The following is a 21,504-nucleotide window of genomic DNA, read 5'->3' on the forward strand; positions in this document are numbered from 1 at the left end:
GACTAACGACGATTCACAAAAAGCCGTCCAGAAAAATAAAAGCCCTCGTCAGATTTTGACCACGTTTTCGGATTTTGACCACATTCTCACCCTGTTATGAACTCGTTCGCTTTATTTTTTTTATTTTGTTTTTGTTTTCTTTCCTGATTCCTGGATCTGCTCTTCCCCGGACTCGAACCCGGTCGTAGTCGTCGCTCAGCTTCTCTCTCTCTGCACCTCCAGTCCGGACAAACTGGTTGCGGTGGTAAAAAGCCCTCCACATGGAGACGAGTGGCCGGCCGGCGATCGCCGATTCAAGGAACGGCGTCAAACTGCCCCACAGCGTGCGCTTCAAAAAATGAAATGCGGCCATACGCACCTCTGGCCACGTATTTTGCGGTCTCCAGAAACGTCCACGGGACTACGTTTGCAGAATGAGCCTGGGTTGCTTTTCAGTCAACTTTAAAAAAAAAATTGGCTCAACTTTAACCACTGAAGCTTAATAAACTCAAAATTTCTTTCAGCCGGTTGCTGTAAAATTTTAAGTTGACTCAGCTTTTTGTTTTTTACAGTTTATAAGAGGCAGGAAGTGGGGGGGGGGGTGTATATTTCAGAGTCTTGTTAAGTAGTCAACAAAGACATCAGTCACCTGATAATAACCTTTGGCCATAAAAAATCATATTCTGGAGGTTTTTAATTGCTGGGGTCAAATTGACCCCAACGGGAAAAGGGTGTTAGCAGATTTTAGGGTAACAGGAGGGTTAAAAGAGTCAAAAACATACATACAGCACCTTTAAATAATGGCCCATTTACCCATAATTTAAGTGCAGATGTTAGTAAAATAGCGCTGTCGCCTCACAGCAAGAAGGTCGCTGGTTCGAACCCTGGCTTGGTCAATTGGTATTTCTGTATACAGTTTGCATGTTCACCTCGTGTTGCCGTAGGTTTCCTCCGGGTGCTCTGGTTTCTCCCACAGTTCAAACACATGCGCTATAGGTGAATTGAATAAACTAAATTGGCTGTAGTGTATGAGTGTGTATGTGCATGGGTGTTTCCCATTACTGGGTTGCGGCTGGAAGGTCATCCGCTGCGTAAAACATATGCTGGATAAGTTGGCGGTTCATACAGCTATGGCGACCCCTGGATAATAAAGGCCGAAATGAAAATGAATGAATGAATGAATGAATGAATGAATTTTGGCCAATAGAGAGTAAGTCATTACACAAAATTAGTTTTAGATTTTAATGAGAAAAGGAAAAGTTTTAACTAATGAAGTAGCATCTCTCTCTTTAATTTCGACTGTAACAAACGTTTATGGACAAGCGTAGCAGCACAGATTGATTTTTGCCTGGTGTTTACAGCATGTTTTTGTGTCACAGTTGGCCTGAAAGCCTTCCAATAACCTGAAAAACCTAAAAAAAAAAAAAAACACCAATGTCCCAAAATAGAATTGAAAATGGGCGAAACTGTGATTGAAGCAGCTTTCTGTTAACTAGGAGAGAGCCGCTGGCCTGTAGCCAGAGCTATTCTTGGTTAATAGGGTAGAGTGCTGTTGGCAGGTTTTGTCTGGACTATCAAAATATTTAGATGTACAGCATTCGTGTGTAAAACTGTGTCATATTTATAATACAGTCTAAAATAGGGTTGGTGGAGGGAGCAAATTACAATTCATTCATTCATTTTCCTTCGGCTTAATCTCTATTACAGAGGTCACCACTGCGGAATGAACCGCCAACTATTCCAGCATATGGTTTACACTGCGGATTCCCTTCCAGCTGCAACCCAGTACGGGGAAACACCCATACACAATCATTCACATCATGCTCATACGCTACCAGGGTATCCGCGGGGTGACTCAAGTGAGCATGGCCTTAATTATTCAGACTTAATAAAGCCTAAAATAAACGAATCAGATGAGTTCTAAAAAAATTCACCCCTCTCACTGTTGTCATGAAGGGTTATATTCAACCCAGGCTCATTCTGGAAAGGTAGCCCCGTTGACGTTTCGGGAGACCGCGAAATACGTCCTGTATTTGTGCAGTTTTTGTTTTCGCGAATCCGTGAGAGGCGTTCGAGACGCTAAAAAGCGCGCACATCGGCCTCTCGCGGATTCCCACTGTTCCTGCGTAAAAAGCCGCCGGAGGCCGCTGTCGAGCTAACCTGTCCGACTAACCGACTGGCTGAATGACTGAACGATTGACTGGACCCGGCCACCCTCCTCCTTCTTCCCTAAATCCAAGCAAATTTGCGAAAGCCGTGCAGAAAAAGAAAAGCCCTCGTCCGATTTTGACCTCGTTTTCGGATTTCACCGCATTCCTGTTACGAACTCATTCACTTTATTTTTTGGTTCTGTTTTTTGTCTTACCTGATTTCTTTAACCGCTCTTCCCCGGACTCAAACCCGGTCGTCGAACCCGGCTGGCTCCTCCTCCTCCTTCGGGCCTCCGCTCCGCTGACGTAACATGACAAGCTAACCAGATAAACTGGTTGCGGCGAGAAAGTCCTCCACACGGAGGTAAGCCATCAGCCCAGTCGGCGAGCGCGAAGAGGAGTGGCATCACACCGCCTCGTAGCGTTGGCTTGAAAAAACGAAATGCAGCCATACGTACCTCCGCCACGTAAATCGCAGTCTCCAGAAACGTCTGCGGGGCTACGTTTTTAGAATGAGCTTGGGTTGGATATATTAGCTATATGAGCCAAAATCATTCGTTGTACTTATCAAGATCTGCAGGGTCTTAAAAAGTCTTAAAATGTCTTAAATTTAAAAAACTATTTAAAAACTTTTAAATTCACTGAAATATTGTTGTGTTGTAGGTCTTAAATCATTTTAAACAGGTCTTAATTTTCCTTTGTTTATATAAAGCTACAAAATCGATTCAAAACACATCCAATCATCAACAACACGTCTCAATAAAACTTTTAGCAAAACTACTCATAACTAATATTATAACTGTAGTCTCGTGTGCAAACGTTTCGTTTTTAAGGAGGTTTTTTAAATTTATGTTGAACAGAACTGTGTATGGAAACCCACGCCAACACGAGGAGAGCATGCAAACTCCACACAGAAATGCCAACTGATTTTTCTATCCAAATGCTCGGCATTTAATTGGTTCTCCTAATTTGTTTGACTTGGTTAGTTTTAGCCTGTAATTGTGTTCCACGACAGCTCACGCTCCCAACCTCATTCGGTGCCACCGCGAGAGCTATGACATTTCCCAGCATGCTTTGCAGGGCTGTTGTTGTTGTGTGGGTGGTTTGGGAGGGCTGGAATAATCTAAAATCAATGCGCTGTATGGATCTCTGCTGACCCAGTGCTCTCGCAGACTTTCAGTGGAGCGATTGATGGACAGAGAGAGCACAGTTTGATGGGTCTCGCCCAGCTTTATGCTCCTGAATGAGCACACTATATGAAGTATATCTCAACTTACATCAACCAAACTGACTAAAAACTTGAAGTAAAAATTCATGTTTACCAAATAACTTTTTAAAAATATAGTTAAAGCTTGATAAACTTAAAAGCAACCTAAAAATACTTGTCTTGTCTATTTTATAGTGTGCTCACCCAGAACAGCATAAAGCTGAGCGGAGCCGACACAACTGTAAAAAATGATAAGTCAAAAACTCATGACAGCAAATGTTTATATGTTGCTTTAACTTGTTTTAATAAGTGAATCAGTTTACAACTCATTTCTTTAAGTCATGAAAAGTTTGTTGTGATTGGTGGAATTTGAGAGGACAAGAAAAGTTGGTAACTCTTTATAATAACTACACACTATAAATAATTTACTAAGCATTAGCTAATAGTGAATTCATTTTCTGTTAAGCATTAATTCTACATTAATAAGCGTTAGTAAGCAGTTTATAACTGCAGCTACAAATTCTCTATTCTTGACTTATAAGCACCTATATAATGTTTAATAATTGTATTTTAAATACTTAGTTAATGATTTATATTTCATAACTAAATTAAGTATTGCATTATTTACAAAACAGTTGTGTTTAAGAGTAGTTGAGGGTTTTTAGGATAATTCAGAATGAGTTAGTAAACGATTATTTAACTATTGAAATCAACATTTATATAGTTTATTATTCAGGCATATAGTAATAGTTAACTAATATGTTAATAAATGCTTTAATAACTCAACTTGATGCAGTTTTGTGACCTAATCTAAAGTGAGAACTATTCATGCTTTATAAATGCCTTATAAATGACAAATAAAGGCTCAGAATCAAATCTTTGCAATCTTTTCTAAAAAGTCAAATTACTGTAAAGTTTAAACATTGCTGAATAACAGGAGTCAAAATACGACATAAAGCTGGATAAAACAACAACAACAATATTATAATTTAATAAGATGCAATTTTTAATCTACAGTAATTTTATTTTAGATAAGGTTGGGTATCTTTAAATAAATAGGAATGAATAATGTCATTTTCCCCCTTTTTAGAATTTAACTGAGCCTTTATTTATCATATAAAGGATTTATAAAGCATAAATAGTCCTCACTTTAGATTAGGTCACAAAACTAGATGAAGTTGAGTTAATAAAGCATTTATTAACATATATAGTAACCATTACTATATGCCTGAATAATAAGCTATAAAAAGGTTGATTTCAATAGTTTAATAATCATTTACTAACTCATTCTGAATGATCCTAAAAACCCTCAACTACTCTTAAATACAACTGGTTTGTAAATAATGCAATACTTAATTTATTCATGAAAAATAAATCATTAACTAAGTATGAAAATACAATTATTAAACACATTATGAAAGTGCTTATAAGTCAAGAATAGAGAATTTGTAGCTGCAGTTATAAACTGCTTACTAACGTTTATTAATGTAGAGTTAATGCTTAACAGATAATGAGTTCACTATTGGCTAATGCTTAATAAATAATTTATAGTGTGTAGTTATTATAAAGTGTTACAGAAAAGTTCTTTTGATTCAACTAAAAAATTTAAAAGGGCAAGAATTTTGTTTACAGTGTAGAAGAGTTTCTTCAACTAAAAAAATCTGCTTTGTAAACAAAATTGTCAATTTTTGAGTTGAATCAAATGAACTCTTCTAGTCATCTCAACTTACAACAATCAGACTGAATAAAAATATTAAGTTAAGCTTATCAAGTCCAAACTGAAATGTTCAGCAAATATAAAACAGTATCAAAATAAACGTATTTAAATCTTAAAATAACTCATGATTTTGCACTGTTAATATGCTAACACTGCTAGTTTTCCATTTGTTTATGTAACGCCATCCTGTTTCCCAGCAGAATGTTTGGGTTATGAGATATATCCAGATTTCCTCCAGGTAGTTGATTTAATTATGAAGAAGAAGCCGTAATCCTTCAGAACAGGCGCTGAGCTGAACCGTGCCATGGCGATTTAATGCTTTCTCTGTCACTGATGTGAAGCACACACTGGGCTGTGTTGAATTTCCATTTTCTGCTTGTTAGCGGATGCAGTCACGGCCCGTTGTTTAACCCACGGCGAGATGAGCAGTGTGTCATTCGTGTGTTGTTGGAGCAGCTTTGGGTGACATTGCAAGTATTTTAAGTGAAAGCCATGGGATTTATGATATAAATGTCTCGTGAAGTGCAATTTTTTATTCGATGTTTGACATAATCTCAACTGAAACATGAAGAGAGGGTGGGGTATATAGTAGCACCTCCCATTTTACCAGCCAATAGTGTTTCGTTTTATCACAGCTCTGTCAGTGAGAGTGGTTAAGCTCAAGCAAAATGTTAGCAGTAAAGCATTTACCACTTTGTAATGTTGCCGTTCTTTTTCACAACACTTAAAAGACATTTAGGGACCAAAGACATCAAGTGATGAAGTGTTTCAGGTGTAATTTTGTCCCAATGCAAACAAGTCCTAAGGTGGGCAACAATACGGGGTCTTCATTGTTGCATTTTGCACTTCAAAATTCTCTATTAGCGACAGGTCGGGACAGCAGACAGGCCAGTTAAGTACCCGTATCCTCTTCCTCCGCAGCCAGGACTTTGTAAATATATATTAGTATATTTATTTATATATTCTCTCGCAGATCTGTGAATGTTTATTGAAAATTGTTTAAATGATATGTTCAGTGAATATTTTGATTATTTGCAAAATAACATACATTACAAGGACGTGATTTCAGTTACAAAAATGAGTGTTGGTATTGGTAAAAATGACTCCTTAAATGTAATTAATTATTTGTAAAAACACTAATTCTATATTTTTAATAAAGTAGACTAAATGCTGACATTCATTTATGTGTGTGTACTTATTTTTGGTTAACAAGGACAATTTTAACGCTTAATAGAAACTAAAAGCATGAGTTATAAAAACAATTAAACCTTCTCACATTTGCCAGTAAGGGTAATATTAGCTAGATACAACAAAAGAATTCTCATACCAAGCTCTAAACACCATTTTTTTCTGCTGTGAAGTTGGACATTTTAACATTGGAGTCAATAGAAATTTGTTCGGTTTCGAAGCCAGCCCCCAGTGGTCAGTCACTGAATTGCAGTTTCAGTCACTTCCATATTAGTTTCATGAGGGAAAGCAAGAGGTTGCCACTTGGTCTATATTGAAACCATCAATTCCAATATAAAAGGTCTTTATCACTTTTAAAATCATCCATATCCATTTTAAAATAAAAATGTAAACAGCACCTAAACATACACCCATCCATAGACCACCAAAAAAGTGGTCTAAAGTCTTTTTCGTCTACTTGTGACCTAATGAACCAAAGGACCAGAGCTTATTTGTGACATTAAATCTTAACCAAGATGAGGCAAGGCAGATTTGTGACAAGCAACAGTTGTTAAAAACAAAAAAAAACAAAAATAGTACAGTGTAGACCCGTCTTAAAGGGATGAAAAATGTAAATTCTGTCATCTTTTTCTCACCCATCACTTGCTCCAAACCTGTGTTTGAGTTCATTTATTCCTCTGAGCACAAAGGAACATACTCTGAAGAATACTTGGGAGAAAAAAAGCCATTGACTTCCATTGCATTTTGTTTCTTCTGTAAATGTAAATGGTAGCTTTTCCCCCAACATTCTTCAAAATATCTTCTTTTGTGTTCAACATCAGAACGTTTATAACTCATAAAAGTTCAGAACCACTTTAGTGTGTGCAAATGTGCAAATTGAGTGATGAACTATACCTTTAAAAAAATAATAGTCTTACATATTATTTTTGGTATAAATATATTCATCTTTCTTCTTAACTTTTTTTTTCAGAAACAGGTTGCACTGTCTTGGTTTTAATTGTTTGTTATGCACTAGTGTAGGTGTGAATGGTAACTAAAGGAGTGTGTGTGTGTTTGTGGGAGAGCAGGTGTTTCTACCAGGCTGGTAAACACCATGAGGTCCCTGTGCATTTATTATTCAATCACCAGCTCTTGTGCACACACACATTTGCACGCATGTGTACCCACAAGCGCACAAACACACTCTCGCTGGCATTGCCACAGTTTTCCACGCGTTCACAAGTGGAACAGAGGAGTGCTCTGTGCAGAGATTATGTCAGGAGTGAAAGGTTAATCTGCTGAATGCTGTCACTCGTCTCAGCAACAGTGACTCTCGCTCTGTTTCTCCGTCAAGTGTGCCCGTCTCGCACATCACCTCAATTCCTGAAGGTGAGAAGCTGTTGATGAAGTCAGACTTTCACAGGGAGGATGTTTCGTGTCTTGTTTTCCTAACCGCTAGTGATGGCTTGCATTAAATAGTAATTGTTCTTCATTTTGTCCTGTTTTAAAGGGATAGTTCACCCAAAAATAAGATAATTTACTCACATTTCACTTATTAAAAAACTTTTTGAGTTCTGTTGGACACTAAAGAAGATTGAAAATGTTCGATATATGAAAGAGGACTGTCCCACTAATATAATATATGCATGGGATGAAAAATTGATAAAAACTAGAACCAATAAGCCTATGATTATCCACTCAGTACAGATCTGGAACAAACTTCAGTTGATGTTGGGACAAGAGGCATTTGTCTCTCCCAAAACACCTTTATGTGGGAACAGATTGCTTCCAATGTGCTATAAAAACAAAATGTTTTAAAATTTGGGCAGATAAAGGAATTACACATTTAGAGCATTGCTTTGATGATGGTGTTTTAACGTCATTTGAGCAATTAAAAAACAAATATAACATAACCAATAAAGAATTCTTTAGTTATTTGCAATTAAGGGATTGCTTAAGGGTCAAATTAAAAAAATATCCCAAGATACCCAATTTAACTGCTATGGAGGAACTTGTTTTCTCTGATAAACCATTACATAAAACAATTTCTAGAATATATGATGCTTTGATGCTTAGACAACCTTTGACTGACCCAGATAAGTCTAAAACTAGATGGGAACAGGATTTGGGGATAACACTAGAAAATGACCTGTGGGGTCAGCTATGTAGAGATGGGGTAACCTCAACTTTGAATTCCAGATTTAGACTAATCCAGTTGAATTTCTTACACCAGCTTTATTATACTCCATCCAGATTACACACATTTAAAAGCAGTATTTCTCCCCTCTGCTTCAGATGTGGTATAGAAGAAGGTACATTTTTGCATTCTACGTGGCTGTGCCCTAAAGTGAAAGTGTTTTGGGTACAAGTATGTAATATTATATCACAGATTCATGGAATTGATTTTCCATTGGATCCAGAGATATGTTTATTGGGTAATTACACAAATGCTAACCTCCAGCATAACTATGCTATTAAACTTACCGAAATGTTTCTGACAATAGCTAAAAAATGCATTGTTTAAAATGGAAAACAGACATTGATGTACCAATTGGACTGTGGATCTCAGAAGTTTGCTACTGTATACCATTGGAGAAGATCACATATTCCTTGAGAGGAAAGGATGAAGTATTTAAAAAGATTTGGAATCCATTTTTGAACTACATTCAAAAGTGTGTGTATGTGTGTGTGTGTGTGTGTGTGTGAGAATGAGAGAGAGAGAGAGTGTTCTGCGCAGATCTCTAATACGAACAAGACAAACAAGTGACCGCAAACCTAAGGTCGCATATATACGGTATTCAGTTTCTGAATGGTTTAGGCACAAGCCAACAGTTTGGTGACGCTGTCTGAGCCTTACGTCATAATTTTTTTAATTATGCACGGTAATACCGGATACCGAGGTTAAATATAGGGAAAATAGGGAGGAGGTTTGACGGTATCAAAATTTGGATACCGCCCAAGCCTAATGCATATTAATGAAGTTGCACCGCATACACAATAGAGCGCGCTGATTGGTTTGAACTAAGTCTTACTCAGGAATTAAGGCAACACACTCAGAGACAACAAAAGGTACTCCCAGGTACAGACGTCCAGTCTGCACGCTGGAATACACACTAAGATCACGAGGCCGTGACGCAGCTTCAAAAATTCGTTTCAAACCGGAAGTACGAATTTGCTCGAAATAACGCAAAAACAACCAATTTACTCTTTTTAGTGAAATATAGGTGTCCTAATAGTGTTTTTAGCAGCGTGGGACACATATATGACTGTCAACAGCTCAAAACATGTGTTTTGATGTTTTGTGACCCTTTAAGGCAGGGGTCATCAATCTCGGTCCTGGAGGGCCGGTGTCCCTGCTGGGTTTAACTCCAACTTGCCTCAACACACCTGCCTGGTTGTTTCAAGTATACCTAGTAAGACCTTGATTAGCTTGTTCAGGTGTGTTTGATCAGGGTTGGAGCTAAAATCTGCAGGACACCGGCCCTCCAGGAACAAGTTTGGTGACCACTGCTTTAAGGTGACAGAATTAAAGATTAGTTTTTATGTTTATTTTATTATTTTTTTTATATGTGAAGTCAACTAATTCCCACACTCTGGTTTTTAATAATCTGGTATTAGTATTAACGATTTTCAATAACTTCATCTGATTATCCCCGAATTATTATTCACAGAGCATTAACTCAACTTTAGCCGCTTCGTTTGTTTGGCTTTCTACCATCACACACAGAAATCCAATCACACGACATAATGTGAACAGAAGATCCGTGATGAGGCCTAAAAGCTTCGATATGATCTGCCACCCGCCCGGCCGGTTCAATATTTGAGAATGGAATGAAGATTAAGAGTAAACTCATTATTAAACAGGATGTGATTATGGCTCCTCGGCGGCACAGATCCGGCCAGGCACACTCATCCCAGAGCGCTCAGCACAGTCATGGAGGACAAACACAGACACGCTACACAGTTAAGCCTCAGCACATGACCAGAGGACGAGAAACTGTGTGCTAAACTATCTGCATGCAGGACGTAATGTATCCCTTCAGCCAAAGCTCTAGCTCATGTACAGTACAGCACACACAGCTGAACACGACAGTGTACAAATATTGATATGACAAGCATAAAACAGCAGAGTAATACGCAAATGTTGGACATGACTTCAGATTTAATAAAGCTGGACAACCAGTTGCTAATAACACGCTCAAACTGATCTTGCACATGCAAAACTGCAACAAGAAGCAGCAGTGAAGTGAGAACACAAAAATGTGTTATCTGCCTACAGTATATTTGCATAAACGCACTTACTTCAGTAGTATTAACGTTTATAATTGCCTCAAATGCAGCTTCAGTGTTTCCATATGATAAGGAGTAGAATTTAAATTAAAGGATTGGAACATCTGACTGATGAAATGAAAATAATATGCACTATAGATAACCCAACAATAATATTAAATATTTACAGTGCTGAAGATGGCATGGGTGAAATTGTCTAAGTGGAACCTGTGGTGTGTTTTCTTTTAGTGTAGACACAGTAGATGTACACTTGGCGGCCACTTTATTAGGTACACCTTACTAGTATCAGGTTGGACCCCCTTTTGCCTTCAAATCTACCTGAATTCTTAGATTCAGCAAGGTACTGGAAATGTTCCTCAGAGATGCAGATTTGTCAGCTGCACATCCATGATGCCAATCTCCCGTTCCACCACATCCTAAGGTGCTCTATTGGATTGAGATCTGGGACCTGTTTCACTAAGGAGGTTCAACCAACTCTGAGTTTAAGTGAAGTTTATTTATGAACAAATTTGGAGAGGATCACGTGCTTATGATTGTTCACAGCTGTTCCAACTTTAGCTAACGACTGATTATCCTATCAGACGATCCTTAACTCACTATAAATAACCAGACTTTTCTCATCTCAATATCTTCGTCTTGAAGAAACCCTCCCACCCAACCCTACTTTCCCTCCTTTCAATCGGGCGTCACCGTGGTCAGTGATTAGCGCTGTTGCCTCACAGCAAGAATGCCCCTGGTTTAATTCCTTTCCAAACCAGACGGCATTTCTGTGCGGAGTTTGCTCGTTCTCCCTATGGTCGCGTGGGTTTTCCACGGGTCCTCCGGTTTCCTCCCACAGTTCAAAAACAAGCACTCTAAACAATTAATCCAAATACTTTAGCTAAACTCTGAGTACACCTTTCAGCATCCATATCTGACACTTAGCTACAACAAGCAAGAGGGGGAGTCATCGAGATCTACCTGAGCTCAAACTCCCCTCTCGCCTTGCAATGGGAGGGAGCCCAGGGCTCGAGGATCTTATAAGCTCAGGGCTTTCTCCCGGGACAGCACGCCAAACTAGCTTTACTATCAATCATCAGCTAAGTGTGAACTCTTGAAACTTCATTCATTCATTCATTTTCTTTTCGGCTTTGTCCCTTTATTACTCGAAATTAACCGCCAACTTATCCAGCATATGTTTTAAGCAGCGGATGCCCTTCCAGCTGCAACCCATCTCTGGGAAACATCCATACACACTCATTCACACTCATACACTACAGACAATTTAGTCTACCCAATTCATCTGTACTGCATGTCTTTGGACTAAGGGGGAAACTGGAGCACCCAGAGGAAACCTAGCGAACACGGGGACAACATGCAAACTTTACTCAGAAACACCAAATGACCCAGCCAAGGCTCGAACTAGCATCCTTCTTGCTGTGAGGCGACAGCACTACCAACTGCGCCACCGCGTCACCCAAACTTGAACTTACTGAGAGATTAAAAACTCTAGAGTTTTCGATTTCAGAATAGCTGATCTGAGTTGGGTCAATCAGCTTTGAGTAGAGGCGATGTAGTGGCGCAGTAGGTAGTGCTAGTGCTTGTTTGTTGTAAAAATTCGTAATAATAAAAAAAATTCTAATTTGTGAATCTCCTGACCTCTAGGTGTAGCTATGGCTGGTGTATTCTGGGAAATGTTCTTACCCCTTGGTTTCGGGTGTGGTACTGAAAAATCTTCATTCGAAGGGCTTTTTACCCTTTCCACTTAACCTTATGGTTAGGGCTAAGGGGAAGGGCTAAGGGGGTTGAATTGGGATTGGGCCTAAAGTTAGCTCTCTTTCAGAAACAGACTTGTCTTACCCTGCTTCCTCGAGTTTGACAAACCTGCCATTTTGAAACAGAAAACCCAGAGTTTCTCTCATTTCAGGGTTAACATACTCTGAGTTTTCACTTAACCTCCTCTCTGAAACGGGGTCCTGGTGACTGTGGAGGCCATTTGAGTACAGAGAACTCATTGTCATGTTCAAGAAGCCAGTCTGAGATGATTTGCGCTTAGTGAAGTAACGCGTTATCCTGCTGGAAGTAGCCATCAGAAGATGCATACACTGTGGTCATAATGGGATGGACATGGTCAGGTTGTGTCTTCAAGTCCACAATATGAACACACCCCTTTTCTTAACACTAATAATGTGTTGCTATGCAGTTGCTGGCGTGTTGTTGGGTGGTGGTTGTATGGTTAATGAGCCTAAGAAGTATGATTATACGAGCAAAAGTTCAGTGCTGGGGATTGTGGGATGCTAGATAGCAAAGCAGCACATTCCTGTCCGGTCAGAGGCACAGGAGGATGGCCATCTGGTGGACGAGATTACAGAAACGCAAGCCTGACTTCCTCATTCCCTAATGACACAGCAGACAGACTGGGGGTCAATAGGGGAAGACATGGACTCCAAAACACTGTTGTGCAACTCTCAAGTTGAGCTTAATTGTCATTCCGCTACATGTGTGGACATGAAGTGGAACGATATGTGTCTTTTCTTATGTCTTGCAAGACCACGGTGCTAAATTAATAGACGTAATCATAAAATTTAAACACAACGCTGGATGTAAGAGCACTTGCATACATAACTAATATACTGGAACAGTATTCTGACTATGCATATACTGTAAACTACCTTAAAAAAAGTCTTGTAGAGTGGATGGCAACATCAACAGCCTGAGGTATCAAGACATTTGTGCTGCCCATTACATTACAAACAACAGGAGACGGCAAATTCTCCAGCAGGATAGCGCTCCTTCTCATACTTCAGCCTCCACATCAAAGCTCCTGAAAGCAAAGAAGGTCAAGGTGCTCCAGGGTTGGCCAGCCCCGTCACCAGGCATAAATATTATTGAGCATGTCTGGGGTAAGATGAAGGAGGCATTGAAGATAAATCCAAAGAATCTTGATGAACTCTGGGAGTCCTGCAAGAACGCTTTCTTTCCATTCCAGATGACTTTATTAATCAGTGATTTGAGTCATTGCAGAGATGTATGGATGCAGTCCTCCAAGCTCATGATGGAGTCAGACACAATATTCATTCTTTTTCTAGGCAAAGTCAGACCTTACTGTCCAAATTAAATCATTAAAAATCAAGGCATGATCCTATTTTATTTTTTCAAAATGAGGCTTTGCCTTTCATAGCAACTTCTGATACCAAATGATCAACTACAAGTCAAGTTATTATTTGTTGTACTTAAAATTTGGATAGGCGACAAGACTTTTGTCATGTAGTGTAAATAGTTGAACTATACACGTAACCTAAGCCAAACTATACAACCACTGTACATAAAACAGAAACAGTATTGTACACAAGAAGTATTTTAGATTGAAAAAAATAAGCAGGGCAACATGATTGTGTGGTTCATTCACAAGTAAACATTGTTTACCTCATTGAAATCTATTAAGATGGAGTTCAAGTAAAGTGTCCGGTGCAAAATGAGAGGAAGTTGTTTCTACAGGTGGTTTGTCAAGCCCACTCACCTGTGTGAGGCACAGTCAGAAAGGCACAATGTTTTTTCCTAGAGATATGGAGTGATTGTAAGAAAGTGTCTGGTGCACAGAGAGATGAAAGAGTGTGTTTTCTACAGGTGGTTTGTCAAGCCCACTCACCTGTGTGAGGCACAATCAGAAAGGCACAATGTTTTTTTCCTAGAGATATGGAGTGATTGTAAGAAAGTGTCTGGTGCACAGAGAGATGAAAGAGTGTGTTTTCTACAGGTGGTTTGTCAAGCCCACTCACCTGTGTGAGGCACAATCAGAAAGGCACAATGTTTTTTTCCTAGAGATATGGAGTGATTGTAAGAAAGTGTCTGGTGCACAGAGATGAAAGAGTGTGTTTTCTACAGGTGGTTTGTCAAGCCCACTCACCTGTGTGAGGCACAGTCAGAAAGGCTAAATGTTTTTTCCTAGGGATATGGAGTGATTGTAAGAAAGTGTCTGGTGCACAGAGAGATGAAAAAGTGTGTTTTCTACAGGTGGTTTGTCAAGCCCACTCACCTGTGTGAGTCACAGTCAGAAAGGCACAATGTTTTTTTCCGAGAGATATGGAGTGATTGTAAGAAAGTGTCTGGTGCACAGAGAGATGAAAGAGTGTGTTTTCTACAGGTGGTTTGTTCAGCCCACTCACCTGTGTGAGGCTCATTGTAATGCCTGACTAGCACTAATCATCAGGCGGAAATGTCATATGTGCTTTTAACCTTTAACTCAAATGAACTTTTTTTTCAGTATTAGAAAAATGTGCATGTTTATTGTTAATCTTATTTCATTAATATCCAATCCTGTCACAATGCATGTTTGAATTGAATAATGTTTCCATTTACTCTTAGCAACAGTCATCAAAATCATCAGGAGGATGTTTAAAGCGGTCATATTCTCTATCATTTATGTTTACTCTCCCTCCATTAAAAACCTTTACCATTAACATTTTCTATTTCGCTGTATGTCTATTTCTCATGCTCCCTTTAAAACTCTTGTTGGCTTTTTGTTGTGGCTTCTGCTGGAGAAACTGTGGTTTCTCTGAGAGGACAGAGGTCAGGAGCGCCACAGGGGGAGAGAAACTTCCAGTCATGACTCTCAGATTTCACTTCCAGAAACGTCTTCTCGGAAAGAGTTTGAAAAACCGTTGAAGTACAAGTAAATCAAAACTAACCATGTTGATTTTGTTAGCTCACGTTGCTAGTTTTGTGGTGAACAATTCATCGGTGCGTGTCAAAAAAAATATGTTTGCCCTTGTAATCTTTAATTGAAATCTGAAAATGCACTGTCTGTTTGTTTTCGGTTCAATTCTCAGATTGCGTCTGTCTGAGGTATTGGGCGGGGCTAACACACTTAACCACTCCCCTTCAGCTGTCAGTTTTGACAACAAGCCGAAATGGTGAGCTGGAGGAGTCTGTTAGGTTGTAATAACTCTCCCTAAACCCTTTCCCCCAATTTTCAGAATGAAATGCCTACTTTATTACATCCAATCAGCTAACAGTAGAAAAAAAACAAGCCACACCCACTGTTTTCTCATTTAATGTTATTTTTCTCTAGGAACTGCGTAACAATACGAAAAAAATGGTCATAGCTTCCGGTTCATGCAGACTTTAAAGGAATATTTACGTCCGCTGTGTTGCATTTGCGATTTACATGGCGTAAGTGGAAAAACTGAACACTTCACCAGCGAGAAAACAGTTAAACAGAGCATCTGCAGCGCGAGGATAAAGAACGACCCTCCTCCATTCAGCTTCTCTCTCTTTACTCTACTCTTTACTTTACTCCTTTACTTTTGTGGAGCAAGGAAACGGTGTTGTATGCACTCCACTGAACACATCCATTAGCCTACATATTTAATTTAGTTTGTTAAGCGCAAAGATTTGTTTCAAAACTATTTCTAAATTCAGTTCTAATTTCCAGCAAACGAATAAATGAACAATAATAATGAAGTGTGGTCAAAAAACTGAGTTATATCCAAATATACGTTCTACTCTTATGTCTCATATGGTGATGCAGACATCTCCAAAACCCGACAAGTGTACAAATCCAAACTTGTTTTTAATAAAACAAATATAAATATGCATATAATAATGCTAATAATAATTACATTATACAAATGCAGATTGTCAACTAAAAAAGCCCCTGTCATGAAGAAAGCATGTAGGCAGTGGTTTTTATATTTTTGTAGAAAATAATCATTTTGTAACATTATAATCTTTAATGTTTTTTACATGTTACGATATTTGTGTATTGCTGTACATCCTGTGTGTATTAAGCAATGCGTAAGCGTTTGGACCAACATAGGCGCATAACTAACGCTCTCTGTAGTTAGTCAATGTCGCGGTCCATATCAGTTTTTTTAAAATAGCAACAATGCGCCTTAACACACCTCCTTTTTAGACCAGCACACCCATGAGTCCACAGAGTTGTGCAAATGGATTTGCTATTTAAACAACGTGGTGCAAAACGTGAAAATTAGGGCTGCGCTGGTCTGAAAATAGCAACAAATCACGCCAAACACACCTATTGCGCAGGGCTTATTGCGCAGGGCGTATGATAGGATACTTAGCGTGGATGAGAATGTTTTTGAAAAAGCTAGTGTAGTAATGCAGTTTACAAGCATATGCATGCAAATATCTCATAGCCTTTGTTTAAAATAACATCTGGCGGTTCTTCATTTTGGCCTAAAGCACACTGGAGTCTTTTTTATTTGATTTGCAGCACATTGTTAAAAGAATTCTTCATCCGAGTTCATTTTTAGGTGCACCAAAGCCATTTCAAACAAGAGCACAGAGGCAAACAAACTACACAGGGGTGTGACATTCTTTATAAAACTATTAATCCAATCTAATTAGATACCGCAAACAATTTAATAATTCATCTCTCAAGAGAGCGACACCGCGTGACATCTTGCTTCCCGAGGCAGCGCTCAGCCTAAATTCTGTCCCACACGCTCGACACAGAAGCGCCGTTTCTGCTGATTGCCTTATGTAACGTTCCCTAAAATAAACAAAAAGCAGGTGCAGCTTATGTGCTGGAGGCCAAACTCAGACCCAACGGTGTGAATCAAGTCAAACGGCCCAGCATCTCTGCACGGATGCCATAAATCTCAGTGTAGCTGCATTATTAATCTCCCGAGTCCTTAAATCAGCTGATCTGAGAACAGAATTGTGTATTTGACAGTGGAACGTTATGCAATTGGAAGGAGGAAGACTGATCCAGGACATTTCATAGTGGTGAAATGGTTCCGTGCTGTGTTTTCGGGTGAATAAATTATTTACAGTATGCTTCAAGTAGGGATTTCCTGCATAAACAGACACTCGGCAGTGGTTTGCCTGTGACACAGATTGATTCCTAACTACGTTTACTCATGAACCTGAGATCAATAGATATATTTAAATGCCTGATTCAATACCTAAAGAGAAAGCGGTCAATATAATCAACAAATGAACAGCCAGTTATAGCACTCGAATTATATTTATTCCAAATATATATATAGTCAGAGGCAAAATTGACTCCCATGAAATTTTGATTCTTTTAAAATATTTAAAAAATGATGTTTAACAGAGCAAGTGACATTTTCACAGTAGTTTCTATAATATTTTGTTCTTCTGGGGAAAGTCTTATTTTTTTTAGTTTGGCTGCAATAAATATATTTTTCTTTTTTTTACAAACAGTTTTAAGGCCAATATTAATAGCTGCCTTTACAATTTTTCTTTTTAAATTGACTACAAAAAGAAACACTGTTATCCAATAACTTGCCTAATTATTTTAACTTACCTAGTAGTTACCATTCACAGAATCACAGCTATTTCTGTGGAGCACAAACACAGTGGGCAGTTATCTGTAATTTAATTTAATTTAATTTAATTTAATTTAATTTAATTTAATTTAATTTATTTTTTATTTAATTTAATAATTTTTATAATTTTATTTTAATTTTACGTTTTACATTTCACGTTTTACCTTTTTAAAAAATGTAATTTAATTTTATTAAATTTTTTAAAAATATATTTTTATTTTTAATTTACGTTAATTTAAGTTAAGTTAATAAAGTTAGGTTAGGCTATGCTAGGTTTCGTTAGCGTAGGTTATGTTATGTTATGTTTAGTTTAGTTTAGTTTAGTTTAGTTTAGTTTAGTTTAGTTTAGTTTAGTTTAGTTTAGTTTAGTTCAGTTTAGTTTAGTTTAGTTTCTCCAGTGCCTGTGTATCTGTGCTTGCGCTCGATGAAGAATGGTGAACTGATGACATTCACAGCCAATTACCGCATTTCTGTTGAACACGCATGCTCAAACATTCCAGTACCGATTGGTTGCGAACTTGATACTTTTGACAATCCTAGTCACTCTATAGGATGTTTAAGGTACAGTTCAGTAAAATGTTTAAAAAAAACAGTAAAAGAATTTATAAAGTTAGTGACTACTTACATTTTCTCAAACATTGACCTTTTTCTAAAAAAAATTATAAAAAAAACATACTGCTAGTTTATCAACTACCCATATACATCTATCCTCTTCCCTAAGGTCATTGCGCTAGTGTTGCTGTATGTTTGTGGCACACAGACGATGTGAAAGGGTCCATTAGACGTGCGATTCAGAGAAGGCCCACAGTGGATGAGCACTAAGAGTGTGGTCGATCAGGGTCACACACAAACAGCAGCACTGATTGATCCCTCGGGTTATTTCTGTTTCCAAAACAGGAGCTGCGACCTCACACCTGACCAACGGTCCAGCCCAGAGCTTAGCCTGCAGACGCTAATGCTAAACACAAACAGACCTCTAATGACTACACTAGCTAACAGCAAATTCCTTGTAAACCCTGAGGAACTTTACTCAAAAGTTATCTTTGGTTTCTAAAAACAGAGCAAAAAACAGTGTGTGTGTGTGAGAATGTGAGAGTGTTTGGGTGTTTTCCAGTACTGGATTGCGGCTAGAAGTGTATCTGCTGTGTAAAACATATGCTGGAATAGTTGGCGGTTCATTCAGCTGTGCCTACCTCTTAAATAGAGACTAAGCCAAAGGAAAATGAATGAATGAATGGATTCTCTTCGTTGCTTAGAACTCAACACTTCATGCAAGAGCTGTTATTGTTGTTGTATGATGTTGTCCGCTTAGGTCTTGTTGAGACAGGCTTGCGTGTGAACATGTCAACATTAAACCCGTCTGTGACTTTCACTGGAAGGATTTGTCACTTAAATCAGTGGTAAAATAAAAGCAGAGCTTTCCAAGCAGAAGATTATGCATGCCAACAGTTTTAGTCATTGTGTGAAAGGTATTATGTTAAGTATATAATGGTTGCCAACTCCTAGTGTGTAATGTGAAGTGGGACACTAACAAGGAAGTGCGGATCCAAATGCAGGGTTCATTATGCAGAGAATGGTCAGGCAAGCAACAGTCGACACAGGGGCAAACAGATGTATACAGAAAATCCAGAGTCATAGTCAAATAACAGACGAATGGTCAGTACAGGCAGGCAGTAGACAACATAGAACAAACAAAACAAGACAAGGGTCAAAACTGGCAAGACATTCGCAACGTCGTAAAGTTCAATAACAGGTAAGCAAGACTTAGCCAAGAGGTGTGCGTGTGTTCTAGTCCATGTAATCAGAGCACCTCCCAGCCGCGAGTGTGTGAAGTCAACGGAATGAGGAACAGGTGCGTGTGAGCGGTGCATGACTGGGACTTGTAGTCCAAATACCGGCGAATTTGTAGTTCTTTAGTGAACTGTGTGTCTACCAGCGATCTGCAGCCGCTAGACCATAACAGAGTGGCGAACTACTTTTTTTGTACAATTTCTATACTGTTGTACTGTAGTTTTTATGGATATTTAAAATTTGCATATTTGGAATTTTATGTTTTTTACACTTTTTTGTTACACACACACACACACACACAAACACCCACACACACACACACACAAACACCCACACACACACACACACACACACACACACACACACACACACACACACAACCAAACACACTTGTTTACTTATACTTTTTCAGTTATATTATGTAACTACATGGGTTAAAGTACTTCAGGGGTAATTTATATACGCAGTTCGCACACAAATATTTGCAACCCAGGCTCGTTCTGAAAATGTAGTCCCACGGACGTTTCTGGAGACATTAATTATTATTTTAATTCAATTAATTACATTAATTAAAATTATGTAGCCGGAGGTACGTATGGCTGCATTTCATTTTTTTAAGGAAAGGGCTACGGGGGCGGTATGACGCTGTTCCTTTTTGCTCTTAACCGGCTGACCACTTACCTCTGTGTGGAAGACTTTCCCGCCGCAACTAGTTTGTCCAGTTAGCTCGTCGACGACCACGATGACCGGGTTAGAGTCCGGGGAAGAGCGGCTCCAGAAATCAGGTAAGACAAAAACAGAATCCACAAAATAAAGTGAACAAGTTCATAACAGGGTGAGAATGTAGTAAAAACCGAAAACATGGTAAAAACCAGACGAGCGCTTTTATTTTTCTGGACAGCTTTTGTAAATTGTTGGTTGGGTTTAGGGAAGTAAGCAGGTGGGCGGGTCAATCGGTAAAATTGGTCAGGTTTAGGGAAGGAAAAGGGTGGGTCATGCGATTGGCCGGTCGCCCAGTCAATCATTCAGCCTGTCAGACAGACAGTTGTTTGACAGCAGCCTCTGGTGGGTTTACGCGAGACCAGCATGGGCACGAACGGCACTCGCAAGAAACATTTAAGATGCGAAAAACGCACACAGAAAACTGCAAAAATACCTACCTCCCGTGACGTATTTCGCGGTTTCCAGATACATCCACAAGACTACGTTTTCAGAATGAGCCTGATTGCATATATACAACCAATCAAACTAAAAACTGCTACTAAAAAAACAAGATACAAACTAACTGAATCGGCAATTTTGTGAACCATCCCACCCCTATATATATATATATATATATATATATATATATATATATATATATATATATATATGTATATATATATATATATATATATATATACTGTACATGTATATATATATATATATATATATATATATATATATATATATATATATATATATATATATATATATATATATATGTATGTATATATATATATATATATGTATGTATAACGTAAAATAGTTACGCTTTCCACATAAGCGTGGAACAGAGATGTATACCTGCAAAAGACATTGTTCTATCTGAAATGAGTAAGTGAGTGAGTGAGTTGGGGATGTTTTCTGTCTAATGGTTGAAAATAGTCTGGATAGCTATTCATTTCCTATGGTGGTCACTTTTGACCGGGAACACCACAGGTGTAACAAGGTTGATTAAAATACTCAAAATTCAATGAAGGAGGTGATCATTACTTTTATATGTTTAAGCGCACAGTGTGAAGAATATGACGCAACCAGATGTAAAACACAATATTTATGAGTGATTTAAGCTTTAAATCGGTCAGATTTGACCCGAACACGACAGGAAGGTTAAATACTTCAATATGTTCTGAAATTATTGCCTTT

General features: G+C 38.4%; 1 protein-coding gene across 2 annotated transcripts in view; it reads left to right on the forward strand.

Moving 5' to 3' along the window:
• The window catches only part of camk1b (calcium/calmodulin-dependent protein kinase Ib), a 104,738-nt gene that overhangs the window by 37,572 nt on the left and 45,662 nt on the right, over positions 1 to 21,504 (forward strand). The window lies entirely within an intron of this gene.

This window comes from Danio rerio, chromosome 11, assembly GCF_049306965.1.
Source record: "Danio rerio strain Tuebingen ecotype United States chromosome 11, GRCz12tu, whole genome shotgun sequence".
Lineage (NCBI taxonomy): Eukaryota > Metazoa > Chordata > Actinopteri > Cypriniformes > Danionidae > Danio > Danio rerio.